The sequence below is a fragment of the Heterocephalus glaber genome, unplaced genomic scaffold (genome assembly GCF_053883595.1).
Source record: "Heterocephalus glaber isolate CG9 unplaced genomic scaffold, H.glaber_assembly_v1.0 deba00001442, whole genome shotgun sequence".
Taxonomy (NCBI): Eukaryota; Metazoa; Chordata; class Mammalia; order Rodentia; family Bathyergidae; genus Heterocephalus; species Heterocephalus glaber.
Genome location: NW_028258296.1, coordinates 5,950,626 through 5,966,771, shown reverse-complemented (window position 1 = coordinate 5,966,771; position 16,146 = coordinate 5,950,626). Strand labels below are relative to the sequence as shown.

The 16,146-nt window shown below is 39.1% G+C and overlaps 1 long non-coding RNA gene across 1 annotated transcript in view; it reads right to left on the bottom strand.

Moving 5' to 3' along the window:
• Window positions 1–3,281: 3,281 nt before the first annotated feature.
• Window positions 3,282–16,146, bottom strand: part of LOC110348434 (uncharacterized) — a 91,117-nt gene continuing 78,252 nt past the window's right edge. Inside the window, exons 3-4 of the long non-coding RNA XR_015451915.1 lie at window positions 14,309–14,371; window positions 3,282–3,844 (exon numbers count right to left, since the gene is read on the bottom strand). This is a non-coding gene — a long non-coding RNA (uncharacterized LOC110348434). The remainder of the gene's footprint in view (window positions 3,845–14,308; window positions 14,372–16,146) is intronic.

Below are 16,146 nucleotides of genomic sequence, written 5' to 3'. Positions count from 1 at the left end.
GATTGTTCTTTGCATAAATCTTAGATATCTCTTTCTCATTGCTGAAATTCAATTATGTTTAATATTTTGTTTAGGGTTCACTGACTACCCAAGAATTCAAATCTCTTTTAAGCCCAATATGTTCTTATACTCATCAACAAATATTTAACAGACATCTACAAGATGCTAAACTAAAAGTAAAGAGCAAGATTATTTCAATTGGAAAATCAAATATGTTCATCAAATACAATATAATGCAAGGATACACATTTTCCACATTTCCCATTACTTTACCTAAGGAATTTTCTTATTGCCTTAAATCAAATACTAAATATCACTTTTCTATTTCCTTCTAAAACTATAATAATAATAATAATGACACTAAAAATATTAAATGTTATGGAGTATATTTTATAACCACTGTGCTAAATTTATTTATCTTTTGATCCTATCAACTCTTTGAGGCAGATACTATTATTATGCCAATTTTACTGATGAGGAATCTGAGAGATGGTAAAACTTACCTCCTAAGTGAGATAGAAAGTGACATAGGACTAGAGCCCAAGTGTACTTTTTTTCAAAATTCATATTTTTAATTCAACTATGTAAAAACTTCCTTCCAAACTCAGAAGCATGTAGACTGATAAGAAATCTCAAAAGTCATGTAATCGTACTCCTCTTCTAAGGATTCTTTCACAAGTAATTTTTGAAGCAACATGCTCAGAAGGAGCCTGTAAGGGTATGAGAGAAGCAGGAGAGGGCAGGGAAAGAAACAAGGCACTGGTGTGTTTTCAGGAGAATTCCACTCACAGCTTGGCCCCTGGGAAGTGCTTAGATCACAGAGTGGACTCAACCAGAGGCGAGGGTGTGGGCTGTTCCGCCCCACTTCAGGTTGTCATTGGCTGTAAAGTGGGTTGGGAGAAAGGGTGAAGGGACAGAGGCAGGGTTTACTCTCCCTGACAGGCAAGGAGGCTTTCATTCTCTTGGAGAAATACCCAGAAAAGGATGCAGGTGTATGCCATTAACAGCCAACACCTGTGGCAGCCAGAGACCATACAAGCCCTGCGCAGGGTATCTGGGCAGGGCTCCAATGCCATCTGATACATCTGCCAAGTGTTTAGCCAGGCCTGCTTGAATACCTCCAAGTGAAAAAGACTCACCACCGGCCCCCTCTGGCTAACAAGGCAGCCCACTGCAACCCATACACAGTTTGCATACAAAGGTCACGTGTTCTTGGGATGTGGGAGAGCAAAGGAAGTCAGTTCTGGACAGCACATGCCAAGATGCAGGGTGTCAAAGGGCCCAATGGTGTGTGCTGCTGCTGTAGCTGGGGCCACACCATGCTTTATTGTAGTTAGAACTTAAGATGTGGAAGCAGAAAGTGGAAATGGTGAGTTTGGAAAGCTGGTGATCAGTCAGATACGACCTACATGCCTCCTGCAGAGTTGTGGCCATGTCCTGAGGAACCACCAAATGAACTTCACAGAAAGAGGAACGAGCATCTCTTCTGAAAAGCCCAATTTGGCAGCAAATGCAGGGAACAATCCTACCACTCTGCATTCAGGCTCTCAGCGTTTTCACTGGACTTTCAGCTCCTCAAACAGAGAGACTTTGACTTAGTTATCCTTGTGAGTGCCTCAAGCAATACATGATTGTGGAATGAAATGAACGTACCATAAGGAAGAGAAACCATTGCAACTCTGGTGAGAGACGTTAAAAGACTCAGGAGGCAGCAAACCAAAGCCCCATGGGTCTCGCTCAACACCCCACCTGCGCTTGCAAATAAAGTGCTATTGGTACCCAGCCACACAGTTTGTTTATTATGGTTAGAATCATGCAATAACAGCAGAGTTGACTTGCAAAAGAGACCATATGGCCTGGAAAACCCAAATTACTTAAAATCTGGCCGTTTCAAGCAAAGGTTTGCCAACCCCTGGACCAAGCGGACAGCAGTCATATAAATGAATAGGTAACATATTGGGAATTACTTTTAGGAGGCAAAATCAATTAGAGAAGCCGCCGCGCATTCCTCCCAGCGTATCTCTTGATGCCATGTGCACCCACTAGGCCAATGTTACAGATTCGTATGAAAGCTTTCCGGTGTTCCACGTCATCTTTTGACAATTTCTATTTACTTTGTCACATTTAAACTGAACTGTCATTTCCACAAAGATCTTTAGACCAAGAACTCCACTCCCTACAAGGGCCTGCAGGTCCAAAGCAGAACTCACACCCCAATTACTTCACTTAGAAAAAGAAAGTCCTTTTGCCAGTGGATGGTGTCCACGTGGGGTCCCTTCTATAAACCTGCTACAATTCTCCAAAATTATTGTCCTGACCCTTGTTGTCACTGTAGGCCTCTGGAGGTGGCCTAAATCTTTTCCACCTCATTAAGCTGCTCTGCACCAATGTCCTCTAAAAACTTCATCTGAAAAGTCTCCATAAGGCCTGAAACTTCTTTTCCCTTCTCTATGTTGTTGGAACATAAAAGACTGCAATTCAAAGAAAAAGTAAAGAACTGCCATGGTCTTTTTGTTGCTATTAATCTCTGAACAGCAGATTTGAGGTGACTATTTTTTTTCAGCTCCTGGTTCTCTACTTCCTGTTTGAATATACACTACAAAGTGTCGGTGAGATGTATTTATAGGACACAGGCAGCCAGTTGCTAGGTCTTTTGTATAGGACTTGAAAGATAAAGGCAAGCGCTTTTCTGTTTAAAAGAATAAAAAGTAATCTGCAGCCATAGAAACATCTAGTCTTAGTCATAGCCACCAACACCCCCAGATGGGCCAAAAATATAATTTATAATAAAAGTTGCCTGTGGAAAAAAATAGATTTTAAAAATCACACCTTGAATAACAAACCAATAAGAAAAACTTTTCTTACCTGTCAAGGGGTACACTTAAGAAAACAAACAATTTATGAGTACTTTTATATTTGAAAATCATTTGTCCAAAATATTTGGTTGTTATTGCTATCTGGAAGAAAGTTGAGTTCTGTGTATCATACACCAAAATAATTTTCAAATCTGTGATAGATTTAAATGTGAAGACAAGCACAAATATATGAAGCAAGAGGAAAATAGAAGCTACTCTATCTCTAATTTTAGAGTAGAAAAGAATTCTTTATGAGTAAGCCTCTGAGAAAGACAGATTTTAACAATTAAAAATCTTAAGATTTCTGTTTATCTTGAAACAGAATATCTAACATTAAAAAACAAGTAACTAACATGGACACAGTTTCGATAGGTATGACTGGACTTCTTTTTCTTTTTATTCTACAAGAAGCAACACATGAAAATACAGTTAAAGGCTGACAATAGAATACGAAGACATTCAATAAAGAAGGAACATACATGGCAAATAAATACATGAAAAAACACTCAGCCTCATATATAATTAAATAAACTCAAAGACCAAAATACTACCTTTTTGCTTACATATTTACAAAGAAACTTTATTGAAAAGAGTGCTTCAATGTAGTAATTCAAATGTTTTTAGTTGCAAATAACAGAAAACCTTCAAATATCTCCAGGCAAAATTGATGAAGTTTCAAGTTTTGTAATTGTAGAAGCAGAGGTTTTTTTCAGGCATGACTGAATCAGTACAGGTGATCTAATTCTCAAAACTCTTTTCTCTCAACCAGCAGAGTTCTGAAAATCAAGTCACACTATAAATTCTTAACTAATCACCATGGCCAAGAAAATGGCACCTTCCAATTGGATTACACCTGTCTTCGATGCTCCTGTCTGAACAAAATCACTTCATAAGGAAGAGAACAGTATGGTTATTGGTGGTAAGTATTCAGGGCCATCCTCAGCACCAGGGTAGGGTGAGTTCCCCTTAAGCCATGTGACTGATTCACCCTGAAAAGAGACAGAAAAGCTGCTCCAACACTGTGCAGAAAGCGTACCATCATGCATAAGGGATGGAACAACATGTTACTTAAGATTAGTGGGAAAACTGAACTATAAACATCAAAGTCTTTAAAATATGTTCATCATATCATAAAATTTAACCTGAGAATAATTATGATTCAATTCAAAGATATCTTTATCAGGATTATTTAGGGAAACCAAAACTCCCTAACTGGCAATGGAAAATAGTTAAAATATGATACATAAACACAACAGTATACTACACAGCCTTTAAATGTAAGGCTGAAGAAAAATATTAACTGACATGTAAAATTATTCAACCCATGTTAAGTGATTCAGAAAAGATTACACAAGATTATCTTATTTCTATAAAAAATAATATGTATATATGTGTATTATTGAAAAAGACTTACATATATCAAAATATAAAGAGACACTATCTCTGAATAGAAGAATTTTGCATAGTTTTCCTCTTTAATGACTAGAAAGTCATATTTGTTATATGTTATACTTCGTAAATTTTATTCATGCTTATGGATTATTCCAGAAATGGGAAACATCCATGCTTCATTTAAAAGAAATCACAAAACAAATCGAATTTTAAAAAACTTAGTGGAGACAGAGGCTTTGATAAAGAATCCCACAAGTCACTGATTGCAAGCTGCTAAGAGGTCCAGGTAAGTAGAGATCGAGGAATGAGATTTCCAACAATCTGTGTCTCATCCCTGGAGGAGCCCAGCATCACACCAACCTCTAGTGAAGCAGCATCAGCCCACTTGAGACACAAGGTGCCGACTGTATCCATAATGATTTCTCTTCCCTCTGGGGAGGGGCTCTGGATAAGCAAAGAAATATCAAACCTCCCAAGAGATTTTTCTAGCACCATGTGGTCTCTCCTTCTGAGAATAGGCACAGATACTCATATTTACTTCTCAGAGAAAGTGATTGCTGTCCATGTAGAATTGCACCATGTGTACTTCCAGGGGCACTGTATGTAGCTTCGACGTTCATGCAAACAGGCCCAAGAGCAACACTCGATCTGTCTACATGAAAATGTATACACACTGGGCCATAGGACTAACCAGCTTAATCGAATTGAATATTTCTTAAAGGTTGGTTAAAATATAACCACATTTATTGGTTTCATTTATTGATGTTCCATAATATAGGCAACCAATCACAGAAACTATGCAGCATTTAAAAGCAAACTACAAAAGTGCAAGGACCCGAGTTTGATCCCCGGCACCAAAAAAAAAAAAAAAAAAAGCAAACTACAAGGTTGAAATGTGGGCAGGCATGGCTGAGGTGCAGTGATTCCTCACATGTGCGATGTCGGCACACAGCCGAGCCTGACTCAGTGGCTACAGAACCCACCCTACCTTTCTGTCACCAGAGACCACAATGACAGCAGCAGGTGAAGGAAGGGGAGAGTTGAACAAAGGGTAGCAGGACTAAGTTCTTTTCTTTTCTGATTTGAGAGAGCACTGACAACAAACTGTAAGGAATTCATTCATTCAAAATTCAATTCATAATTGCTCTGCATACAAAAGTAAATTAAATGAACAAAAATTCCTGCTCCCATAGAATAAAAATTCTGGTGGATACACAGCAATATATAGGAAAGCTTGATAAACTTCTTTTCCCGGTTTCTTTAATATTAAGGAGAATGAAAGGCAGAATTGGTGTCTTAGGGAGACTGGTGATGGCTGAATCAGAGGACTGTTCTGGTTTGGATCTTAAACATCTAGCAAAGTCCACACAGCCACCTGTGGCACTACAGGAGCGGGTAGGACGTGAGGCTGCAGGATCCCAGGGGGAAGATATTAGGTTATTGGAGGCCACAGCCCTTGGAGGGAATGGTGGGACCCTGGCCTCTTGTTCATTCTCTTTGCTCATCAGCAGGTGAGCAGTTCTGGTTCAACGTGTACTCCATTCCATGATGCTCCGCCTTACCATAGCCCAAAGCAATGGGACCAAGTGACAAGGAATGAAATCTCTGAAACTCTGAGCCAACATAAACCTTTCCTTCTTATAAGTTTATTTTCTTGGGTATTTTGTCACAGACTGGTGGAAAGCTAACACAGGTACATTCTTCTAATAGGAAAGCATGGAGAGATTATCCTGTCTGAATTCTAGGACAGAGAAAGGGATATCTGCTGTCAAAGTCTAACCAGAAAGCTATCTTTGGTGGTTCCTTCTGCCATTCTATTGTGACCCTCACATAATTACGGGAACTTCTCTTTCCTTCTCCTCAGTCCAAATATTCCTTCAGATGCTTCCACTCAATAGTTTAAGAAAGAACAGGAGCATCTCTCAGTACTGTTGGTGTCTGACCCCATGCTGGATACTCTTATGGAAGGAAGGGGTGAAAAGTGGATGGCCCAGTGAATGAGTGGAAAGAGGGAGAGAGACAAGGAAGGATGTATGGAACCACGCATGGATTCTTACAGGTGTGCAAGGCTTAATAAATGAAAAAGCAAGTAAGTGACAAAGTCAAAATAAATGAACAAAAGAATAATTCAATAAAGCAGAAAAAAAGACTTGTAGGTGCTCTTAGGGAGCTTATAAAGTCAGAAAAATATGGCTGAAGTGACAGCATGGAGAGACAACAGACAAATAGAAGAACTAATACTCAAGGAAGAGAGAAAAACATCACATCTTCAGGAGGAGCAGAGGAGCTGGGGGAGGTTAGAAAGCACCAGCTGCGGCTGCAACCTTGAAGCTCAGTTCAAGGAGGAATAAATATCCTGCCTCTCCAGACAGCTGGCACCAAGAGTGGGCCTAACATTTGTGTGCTCAGAAGTCTTACAAAGCCTGATTAAGGGCTCAAACTTGGTCCACCGCCAGGTGAGGTAAACTCCAACCATTTACAAGCAGCCTAGGCCTTGATGAAAATACATATTCTTAAAACTGGAAGAAATACAGATGGAAAAGAGTTCAGAATCTCCTGCAATATTTTGCCATTCGGGAATAATAAGTTTGAAAGTTTTTTATCTGTTTAATATCTATTTATGTGCATGTATGTATATGTTTATGTGTGGTTGAAATAATACATATTGAATATATTTAATTCCATTAGTTCAATATAATACATTCAATATTTTGATACTATAGATTGTTTCAGCAGATCAATACAATATATATGTTTTAAATGTATATATACAAAAACATACACATAGATCCTTTCAGCTCACTTTTTTCACTTAAATACATTGTAAACATTTCCAGGTTAGGAAATTGCCTTTGGCATTATAACATTTTATCCCTATGTTATTTTATATTATATGGATGTATCATAATTTACCAATCAATCTCCTCATTGTTGGAAATTTAGTTTTGTTTTTCCTCCAATGTTTTGCTATTTATAACCAAGTAATTTGGCTTTGTTTTTCACTCATATTCTTTTATTATGTAAAACAAAGCGCTACATTCATATAACTACATCATTACATAGTTCATAAAACCCTTGTGGTGGATTCCTAGGTCAAATCACATTCAGAATTCTAAAGCTTTTGATCTGAGTATCAATTATGATGCCTTCAGTTGCCTATAACAAAAAGCCCAATCAACAGAACGTGTGAAATAATGAAGGCTTTTTAATGGCTCTCATAAATAGAGTCCAAAGATAGTTTCAGTCACAGACGGGTGAACAGTAGCCCTCAATGCCACCAGAGAGGCTGCTTCCCATTGCCGCCTCTCCAGCACAGAAAAAATGGCTGCTGAGAGCTCCAGCGAACACATTTCTCTTCCTTTAGGCTCAGAGAAAGAGCAAGTCTTCCCCAATCCTCAAAGGGAAGTCCTAAGATTCACTGCGGATAAATTAAGGTCATGTACACGTGGCTGAGCTGATTATTTTGGAAGGGAGTTAGATAATGGTATCAGTCTATAGTTCCAAAATAGTGTGAGTTCAAATCTCCTCCAGCCTTCACTAACATAGAAGGTTAAGCTTTAAAAACTACAATCAAATCATTGTTACAAACTTGACAGGTAAGAAGAGTAAACCATTACCCTTCTTTCTCTTCTCTCCCTCCCTCCCTCCCTTCCTTCCTCCTTCCTTCCTTCCTCACTCTTCCTAATGGCAAAGCTTAGGCTCTGCAATCAGGTGCTCTGTATTTCCATTTTATTTCCCTGACTAGACAGAGCTATTTAATCTTAAGCAACTTTGGGAAATACCTTGTAAAGCAAGAATAATAACAGTACAATCTCACGCTTGGAGTTCTCGTGAAAATAAAAGAAAGTGATTTTTTAATTGCCAAATGTTTCATTTTCTTTAAATTTTCAATATTATTTTCATAATTAATTTTTGTGACTTTCTTATTCATTCCTTGTGCTCATTTTTTTTTTCTTTTGGGAGTAATTACTTTTAATAAAAAGGAGGTTTCACTGTGCTGTTTGAGAGATGTATTTCCTTCTGACTTATGTATCTAGATACTCCTATTTTCTACATAGTTAAAAGACAATCCTTGCGACACTGGCCAAGAGTGTCTAAAAAAATCTGAAAAGGCAGTGACTTTAAAGTGAAAAATCAATCATGGATAAGCAGATGAGAAATTCTTTGAACAAGAAACCTCCCTCTACCTTCACAATACTTTGGATGTGAGGGACTGGTGTTAACATGATGACTGCCTGGAATCCATAAATACTTGACTTTCTTCATTTAGCATTTCAGGCAAAAATGCCAGCAGTGATAGTTAATGAGATGACTAATGCTAAAATGAGTCATGACTGGACTCATACATGATAAATATTATTTGTTAGACTTTTTAAGTAATTTCTATAAATAACTAACTGTAAATCTCAGCATTTTATACCACAAATATTTTTAAGAAATAAAGGGAATTTGGCGGGGGGGGGAATACATATAATGAAAGAAGTCTTTCATTCACAAGCTATAAATGTGCCTAATTTGAGAGAAATACAATATAAGAGGAATAGCTTAATTTACACAAATCTTACAGGTAGCCTCCAGCGGGAAACAGAAATGATATTTTTTGGTTTCGTCAATGCACAGTGTGCCTCCTGTCTGAGTGGTGACTTTTCTGTAACCCTGATGGGCCACTGTGAGGATGGTCATACAGAATCCGGCTCCCTTCTTCCCTCTCATATGTTTCTCCCTCTGACATTGGCTAGGACAAAGGTCCTCTTTCTTCTTCCTCAAAACTCATCAGTTCTCTGATTCCTGAACAGATGTGTCGTAAGAGAAACAAATCCATTCTAGCCAGGACCTCAAAATCTCTCTCCCCATGCCATACTTGCAGCAAGCCAAAGCCATGTTGTTCAACCTTGAATGCATAAATAGTGACTTTGGAGAGTGCTCTGTCATGCAAATAGCCTTATTATCCTCAGTTTTTAACAAACACCTTTTTGCAAAGTGGGAAGGTATGCCCTGTTCTGCAATATTTGCCAGTGTTCATTTTAACTGAGTCACTTGTTAGGGCAAAATTGCTATAACCTGCAATAAATGTTGAGATTGTTGGATGCATACTTGTAATGAATTAATATTTTATAGCTCCTCAGCCTTGTGTGGGCTGGCTGTTCTACTGGAATGCTCTAGCACCATGGAAACGCTGGGAGGTATTTTCTCTTAATTGTAAGTATATTTGACAGATAACAGTACAGTACCATGGAATTAAACTCCATCGCTGATGAATTCTGATCAGCTTATAACCTATCTTATTCTGTTAGTCGCAGTTTTGGGTTTTGTTTTATTTTTAAGCATCATAGCATCCATCCGTGTCCATAATCACACTTTCAAAAACTTCATGTCGGTAACTACTGTATCGTCTTCATAATTATCATCACATAGAGGAAGGCATCCTGTTTTTTAAATTAAAAATTCTTTCCATTTTACATACAACAACCTGTGAACTATGATTAAAATCACTGTTGGAGAAATGTCTTTTAAATAAAAAAGAATTCTGCTAACATCTTTCTATCACTAAATGATAATTTTAGCCACAGTTATGTTAGCCTTAAATTCTTACGTTAAAAATATTGGCATTTAGGGCCACGGATTTAGCTCAGTGGTTCCACTGCCTGCCTCACAAGTGTAAGGTCCTGAGTTCCATCCCTGGTACCAAAAAAAAAAAATTGGCATTTAGCTAGAAAAAATTATTTGTGACCATAAAAACAAAATACATGTAATGAGTATTGTGAAATACATACATATATATATATTTTATATATATATATAATATATATGTACATATGTCTAAAAAAATATGCTATACTTACTTCCAGGCCAGTAAGGGACAACAGAAAACTTTTATCATTTTTCTAAGTTTAAGACCTCTGAACCAGTTGACTCAAGTTCTACCCTGAAAGTCCACTGGCCCTTTGGAGCTAAGTTCTTCTTGAAGCTGTGTCAGTCAGCCTTGCATCACTGTGAGAAACTACCTGAGAAAATCACCTGAAAGGAAGGAAAGGTATAATGGCTCATGGTTTCAGAGGTTTCAGTCTGTGGTTGCTTAGTCCCACAGCAAGACAGACATCATGGCAAATTGCACATGGTGGAGCAAAACTGCTGACCTCATGGCAGCCACAAAGCATAGGGGACAGAGGTCAGGGTTCCAATATCCTCTTCAAGAGCATATCCCCAGTGCCTGCTTCCCTCAAGGAAGGCCCACCTCCTGCAGTTCCATGACCTCCCAATAGCACCACCACTGGAGACCAACCTTTCAACATCTAAGCCTTTCTTTGAGTACCATTCCAGATCCAATCCATCACAGCACCCAAGCATCCCGTCCAGGCAGACCTTCCTTGAAGCACAGATAACTGTTAGGTACATTCTTTCTTGCTTATCTTCCTTCTCAAAAACAGTTGAGTTGCTTATAGCCAACTCAGTAGAGTGCTTTCTTTTGTCCTATGATAGCACCTTGAAGAAGAGTGAGGTCTTTCACTTCAGTGTTGGGTCTCTACCAGGTTCCTCACTCAGATTGGTCCCACCTCCTACCAATCCTTCCTCAGGTGTGTTGTGACACATCACAGGCTGCCCAACTATGAGCAGAGCCCAGAAAGCCTGGCTCATCTTCAGAGCTGACTGTCTTCCCTGCACAATCTGCCACTGTCTCTTTCCCACTTTCTCTCTTCGCAGAACTGAGGCATGGGGCATAGCTACCAAAACAATACTCAAAATATTAGATGTGAACACATTAAAAATGCTTCTTCTATCACAGAGAGTTTACTAAGGGAAGAAATGATTTTTAGTTAGAAGTAATTTGGAAAGGTTTTATGGCAGAGAAAACACTTAAGTGGACCATATTTAAGTGCTAGTTAGGGTGAGCAGCAATCCCAGGTGAAAAAAGAGACTAACCAACGTGTGGAAGACAGCAAAACAGTCCTTAAAATGTCCATGTTTTAATTCCCAGGACCTACGGTTGCCCACTTTGTTAACTTGGTGAACAGAAAGAACTGTGTAATTAGGTTAAGAAGTTTGAAAGAGTGGATTATTCCAATTTCCTGAGTAGGCCCCAATTACAATCACAAGACCTTATGAGAAGGTGCAAGAGTCAGAGAAGATATAAGGACAGAACCAGAGGTTGGAGAAATGTAATTAGTGGGATCTAGGCAGCCTCTAAAAGTTGGAGTAAACAAGGAAGCCAATTATTTCCAGGAACCATATGAAGGAACATAGTTCCACTGAACCTGGGTTTTAGTCTACTGAGACATATTTACACTCCTGACACCTAGAATTATAAGACAGTGAATTTGTGTTGTTTTAAGTCACTAAATTGATGGTTATTTGTTACAGCAGCAACAGCAAACTAGTGCCCAAAGGCAAATGGAGGAAATGTGTGCTATTTGTACAAAATATTACAGTGTAGACAGTGTGTGGGGACAGTCAATGGAGGAAAAGATGGGAAGAATCATAAATAATAATGATAAAATTTTTGCTTTATACTTAAAGTGTTTTCATATTCATTATTTTAAAAGTATGACTCCCCTAACCACCTTTTAATCCAGGCATTGTGATACTTTGCAATTTAAAGATAAAGTAGCTACAAGTCAGGGAAGGTAACTGCCTTGCCCAACTTATAAGTCTGTCAGTGTTAGAGCTGGGCTCGAACCACGGTCTACTGACTCCTTGCCCCTTGCCCCTGCGCTATGTCACCTGTTCAGACCAGGCCACCTAATTTTAGAGGGGTTTGAATGTCAGGCCATAGGCTCTAAAATTCATTCTGCAGCAATCAGTTAAAGAATTTTGAGCCTGGAGTGACACAATCGGCTATTATGACCATGTAGTAATAAGTGGTCAAGAGAAGGAGGAATTAAAATCTAGAGACGGGTTAGGGTAATGGACCCATCCAAGCAGACAGGAAACAAAGGCTGAACCGAGGCCAGCGGGGGAACATAGAGAAGGATACTAATTATACAAGGTGGAAGGGGAAGGGGCCCAGGAGAACGAAGCAAGAAATTAATCCTCCCGGTTTATTACCAATGGATGTACCTGGTTCTGTAATCCCAGGTACATTCAAATAGCTTTACAGACATAACTCACTATTTTCAAAGTAAAAATTAAGTTTTTATACCCCTATCAGACTATTTAACTTTTTACATATCCCGTTCAGGAGATACAAAGAATATTCGCTTTTAAAATGAACTGTAAGTCTGTATTTCTTACAATACTGAGTCCTCTTTGTCTCACGGAGCTCAACTACCAGATCACCAGGGAAAATTGGGAATACAGAGCGTCACTCTGTTCTCCCTGCGGTAATGGCGATCTGCTCTTTAAGTTGTCATCACCTTTCTGACACCTCTCTGAACCCCACCCATCTCTCAGTCTGTTACCTGTTTTCTAGTTCCTTTGTGTGCTGTCGGTGAGCTACAAAATGTATCGTGGGTGGCCATCCTTGCTACACATTAGAAACATCTGCCATTGCATTTTGACATGTTGTTTATTGCTGTTACTCATCTGTCACTTCTCAGCTTGCCCATTTTTCAATCTCTGATTGCCTTTTATGACTTTGATTTCTAGAATCTTTCACTAACTTTTCCCCTTTTATCACAAAGAGTTGAGAATTTTGGTATTGACTGTGGTTGGCTGGGTAATAGTTCCACCAAAGAGGACCATGTCCTGGTCCCCAAACCAGGACACACATACATATTACATGATACTGAGGCTTACATGATAAAGAGGTGGTTGAGGACCTTGACATGGGGTGAGTACCCTGGATAATCCAGGTGAGCTTAATGTAATCACAGGGTCAGAAGAGAAAGAAGAAGACAAAGGGTGCAGAGATGCATGGAGAAGAGGTGTTGTGCTGCTGGATTTGAAGATGGCGCCAGAGAGCAGAAGCTGAGGAATGCAGACGTTCTCTGGAAGCAGCAAAAGCAAAGACACAAACTTCCCCCAGAGCCTTCAGAGGGGATGCTGGCCTGTGAAACCAGTTTAGCCTCTATGGTGCAGACTGCAAGATAATAAATCTGGGGTGTTTTAAGCCATTAGGTTTGTGATAATTAATTACAGCAGCAATAGTGAACAAACACTTCCCCAACGAAAAAAAATTCTAAATGTCTCATCCTTTTTTACACTTTTAAAATGAGATGAGAAATTAGGATACCTCAATTAAAATAGTCTTAAATGATGTATCATCTTAATTAATTACTATCCATTACTGCCCTTCCTCAGTTCCTAAAAAAATGTTCCAACCATTTCATTTGCAATGTCAGTTTAGAAAACTAAATGCTGTAATCCATCCCATCCCATAATCATTTCAGACATAAGTAATAGAAAACCTATCGAGAACTTCATGTCTAGAGTCATCAGTCTTATGAGATTGAAATCCATTTATGTCTTATGATCCAGAAGAAGCAATTTAAAATTTTTAAGTAAAAACAAATGTGGTCAAGTTAAAAGATTGTCATTTTCAGTCAAATAGTGCTGCATTGAAGAAACTGAGGGCCGGAGATTTAGCTCAGTGGTGCTGCCACCTGCCTCGCAAGTGCAAGGTCCCAAGTTCGATAACCAGTATCAAAAAAAAAAGGAAGAAACTGAAAGGTTTAATACTGTCAAAGTAATACATTAGGTAACCAAACTGCTTTTGAAATTACTCAAAATGGAATTCGTTATTCCCTTGATTCCCACATAAATGGGCAAAGTAAGTTTACTTAGAATCCTCTCTAATGCAAAATTGCTAAAGGATCAAAAGGGAAAGGATGGGACTCAGGAAGCAAAAGGGAGAAGGATGGATGAGAAGGGAAGAGACATGAGGAGTGGCGATCATACGCAGATTCTCAGGAAGAGCTTGATGTAAAACTGTCGTCAGCTTCTCTCCACTCCTACACACACCCAATGGGAGAGACAGGTGATCAACTGTCTTCACGCAAGACAGGCTAGAGATGCCACATTGACACAGCATTCAGTTCTACAGACGTGAACAACGGGTCAGGAGCAGGGTGGGGCAGTGAACAGTCATCAAAAGCTAAAGAAAATTTTTAATGATATATTCTTACCGTCTGTCACTTTGATCCCAAAGCTCTGCAGCCCACCTGTCTCTCCCAAACATCTCCATGCCCCTATAACAAGAACAAAAGGAAGAAGCATGAGGGAAAAAACTAACATGCTGGGAGCAGCTGAGCATTTAATGTGTGTCTAGCACTGAGCCTTGTACATTCCATATCTTGTCTCATGGATACTGCGATGCTCTGAATTAGTGTTGGCGTTTCCATTTTGTAAAGTAAAAATCTGAGCCCTGAAGAAGTTAAATTATTTACCCCAAGTCAAACAGCTGGCAAATTACAAGGCTGGGGCTCCAAATCACTTCCATCTGCTTGATGCCAGAGCTAAATTCTTAACCATTGCTCTAAAAGAGGAGGACTCTTTTCTTTCTTTGTGAATAAAATCATTGAATCAATAGGACACCAACTTACATCTGTTTGTCTCCAAATAAAAATTACCTAATTATGACTTCAGACTATTAGTTTTATATATGATAATGAGATTATATTTGGGAAGCAGAGGGAAGAGAAAGTTCAATTTTTCAGTGGCTTGCAGAAAAAAGCACCACCCCAAAAAAACTGTACTTAATAACCATCTCCTTCCTTGGTAAAGGGTGCTGGCTTGGTACCCAAAACTTGATGTTAGACTCACCCTCAGCATTTGAATCTACAAAGTAGGACCTACTGATTCGACCAGGGGCAGAATCAGGTTTGCAAACAATGGAGTCAAAGTGTGAATTTGGAGTGATGAAGTCTGTCAAGAACAACTGCACGTTTAATTTCTAAACGTGCTCTCAAAGGAAATTTTGTGTTATATAATCCCAAGGCTTATTCCTCTTGGATCTGACTGATCTGTGAGATTTGCAGGGACAGAAAGAACTTCACAAAAACCTTCTCAAACCAGTCTCAGTGAGCTGAGCGGAGGTTTCACAAGGTGCTCCTCTGGCTACATGCATCCACTAAGGACTCACAAATGAAACACAATACACAACACTTCTTCCTAGCCTGTTTGCTTCAGACAAGCAAGCCTCCGAAACAACATCAAGGGTTCTCTTACACTTCTCTCTGTGGGCTCAGGTGAGCATAGGTTCATGTGCACAATACACAAAAGCTTATTACGTTGTTGACTAAAGCTTCTAACGCGAGCAAGGCAAGAACTAAACTTGGATCCTGCGGAACACATCCATTTTGTTCCTACCACTCTTTTAAATGTGTGTTAATTTATCCAGAGCTGGTGCCACAGTAAAAATAACTTCACATGTACCTGTAATCTCTCACAACTGGAGGAATATGAAAACAAAAAGTCCATGAGAGTCTCGGGAGAATATAAAAGAAGCTACTAATTAGGAAAGAGAAAGCCACCGGACCGCACGCCTGCTCTCCTGTGGAGTCTTTGCGGTGTTAAGGCAAACTGAATGCATCAGCAATCACTTTTCACAGCACAGTGAGACTTCATGGATTTATTTTTTCCCCATAAATTCACCCACTTTAGGCTGGAGAGAAGCATTTCTCAAACCTGAGGCTGAAATGCTGAATTTCATAAGATAACATTTAAAAAGTAACCCCAAAAGGATTTTGGAAGCAATGTTTTTGAATAATTTTCCATTAGAGTCACAAAGGGCTCCACTGCAATGTTCCCTTCCCTTGATGAAAACTCAGGACAGCTATTATTTTACTCACGGAACTGGGTTGGCGAAGTAGTCTTGCTTGGCAATAAACAAAACAAGAAAATGGAGAACAGGTAGAAAAAAAGAAGTATAGCATCCAACGAACACTGTGTTTGGAATAAGATCTGAGAGAAATAAAGAAACTTCCTCACAGTTTGCTGGACTTAGAACCACGTTCCCTCAAAG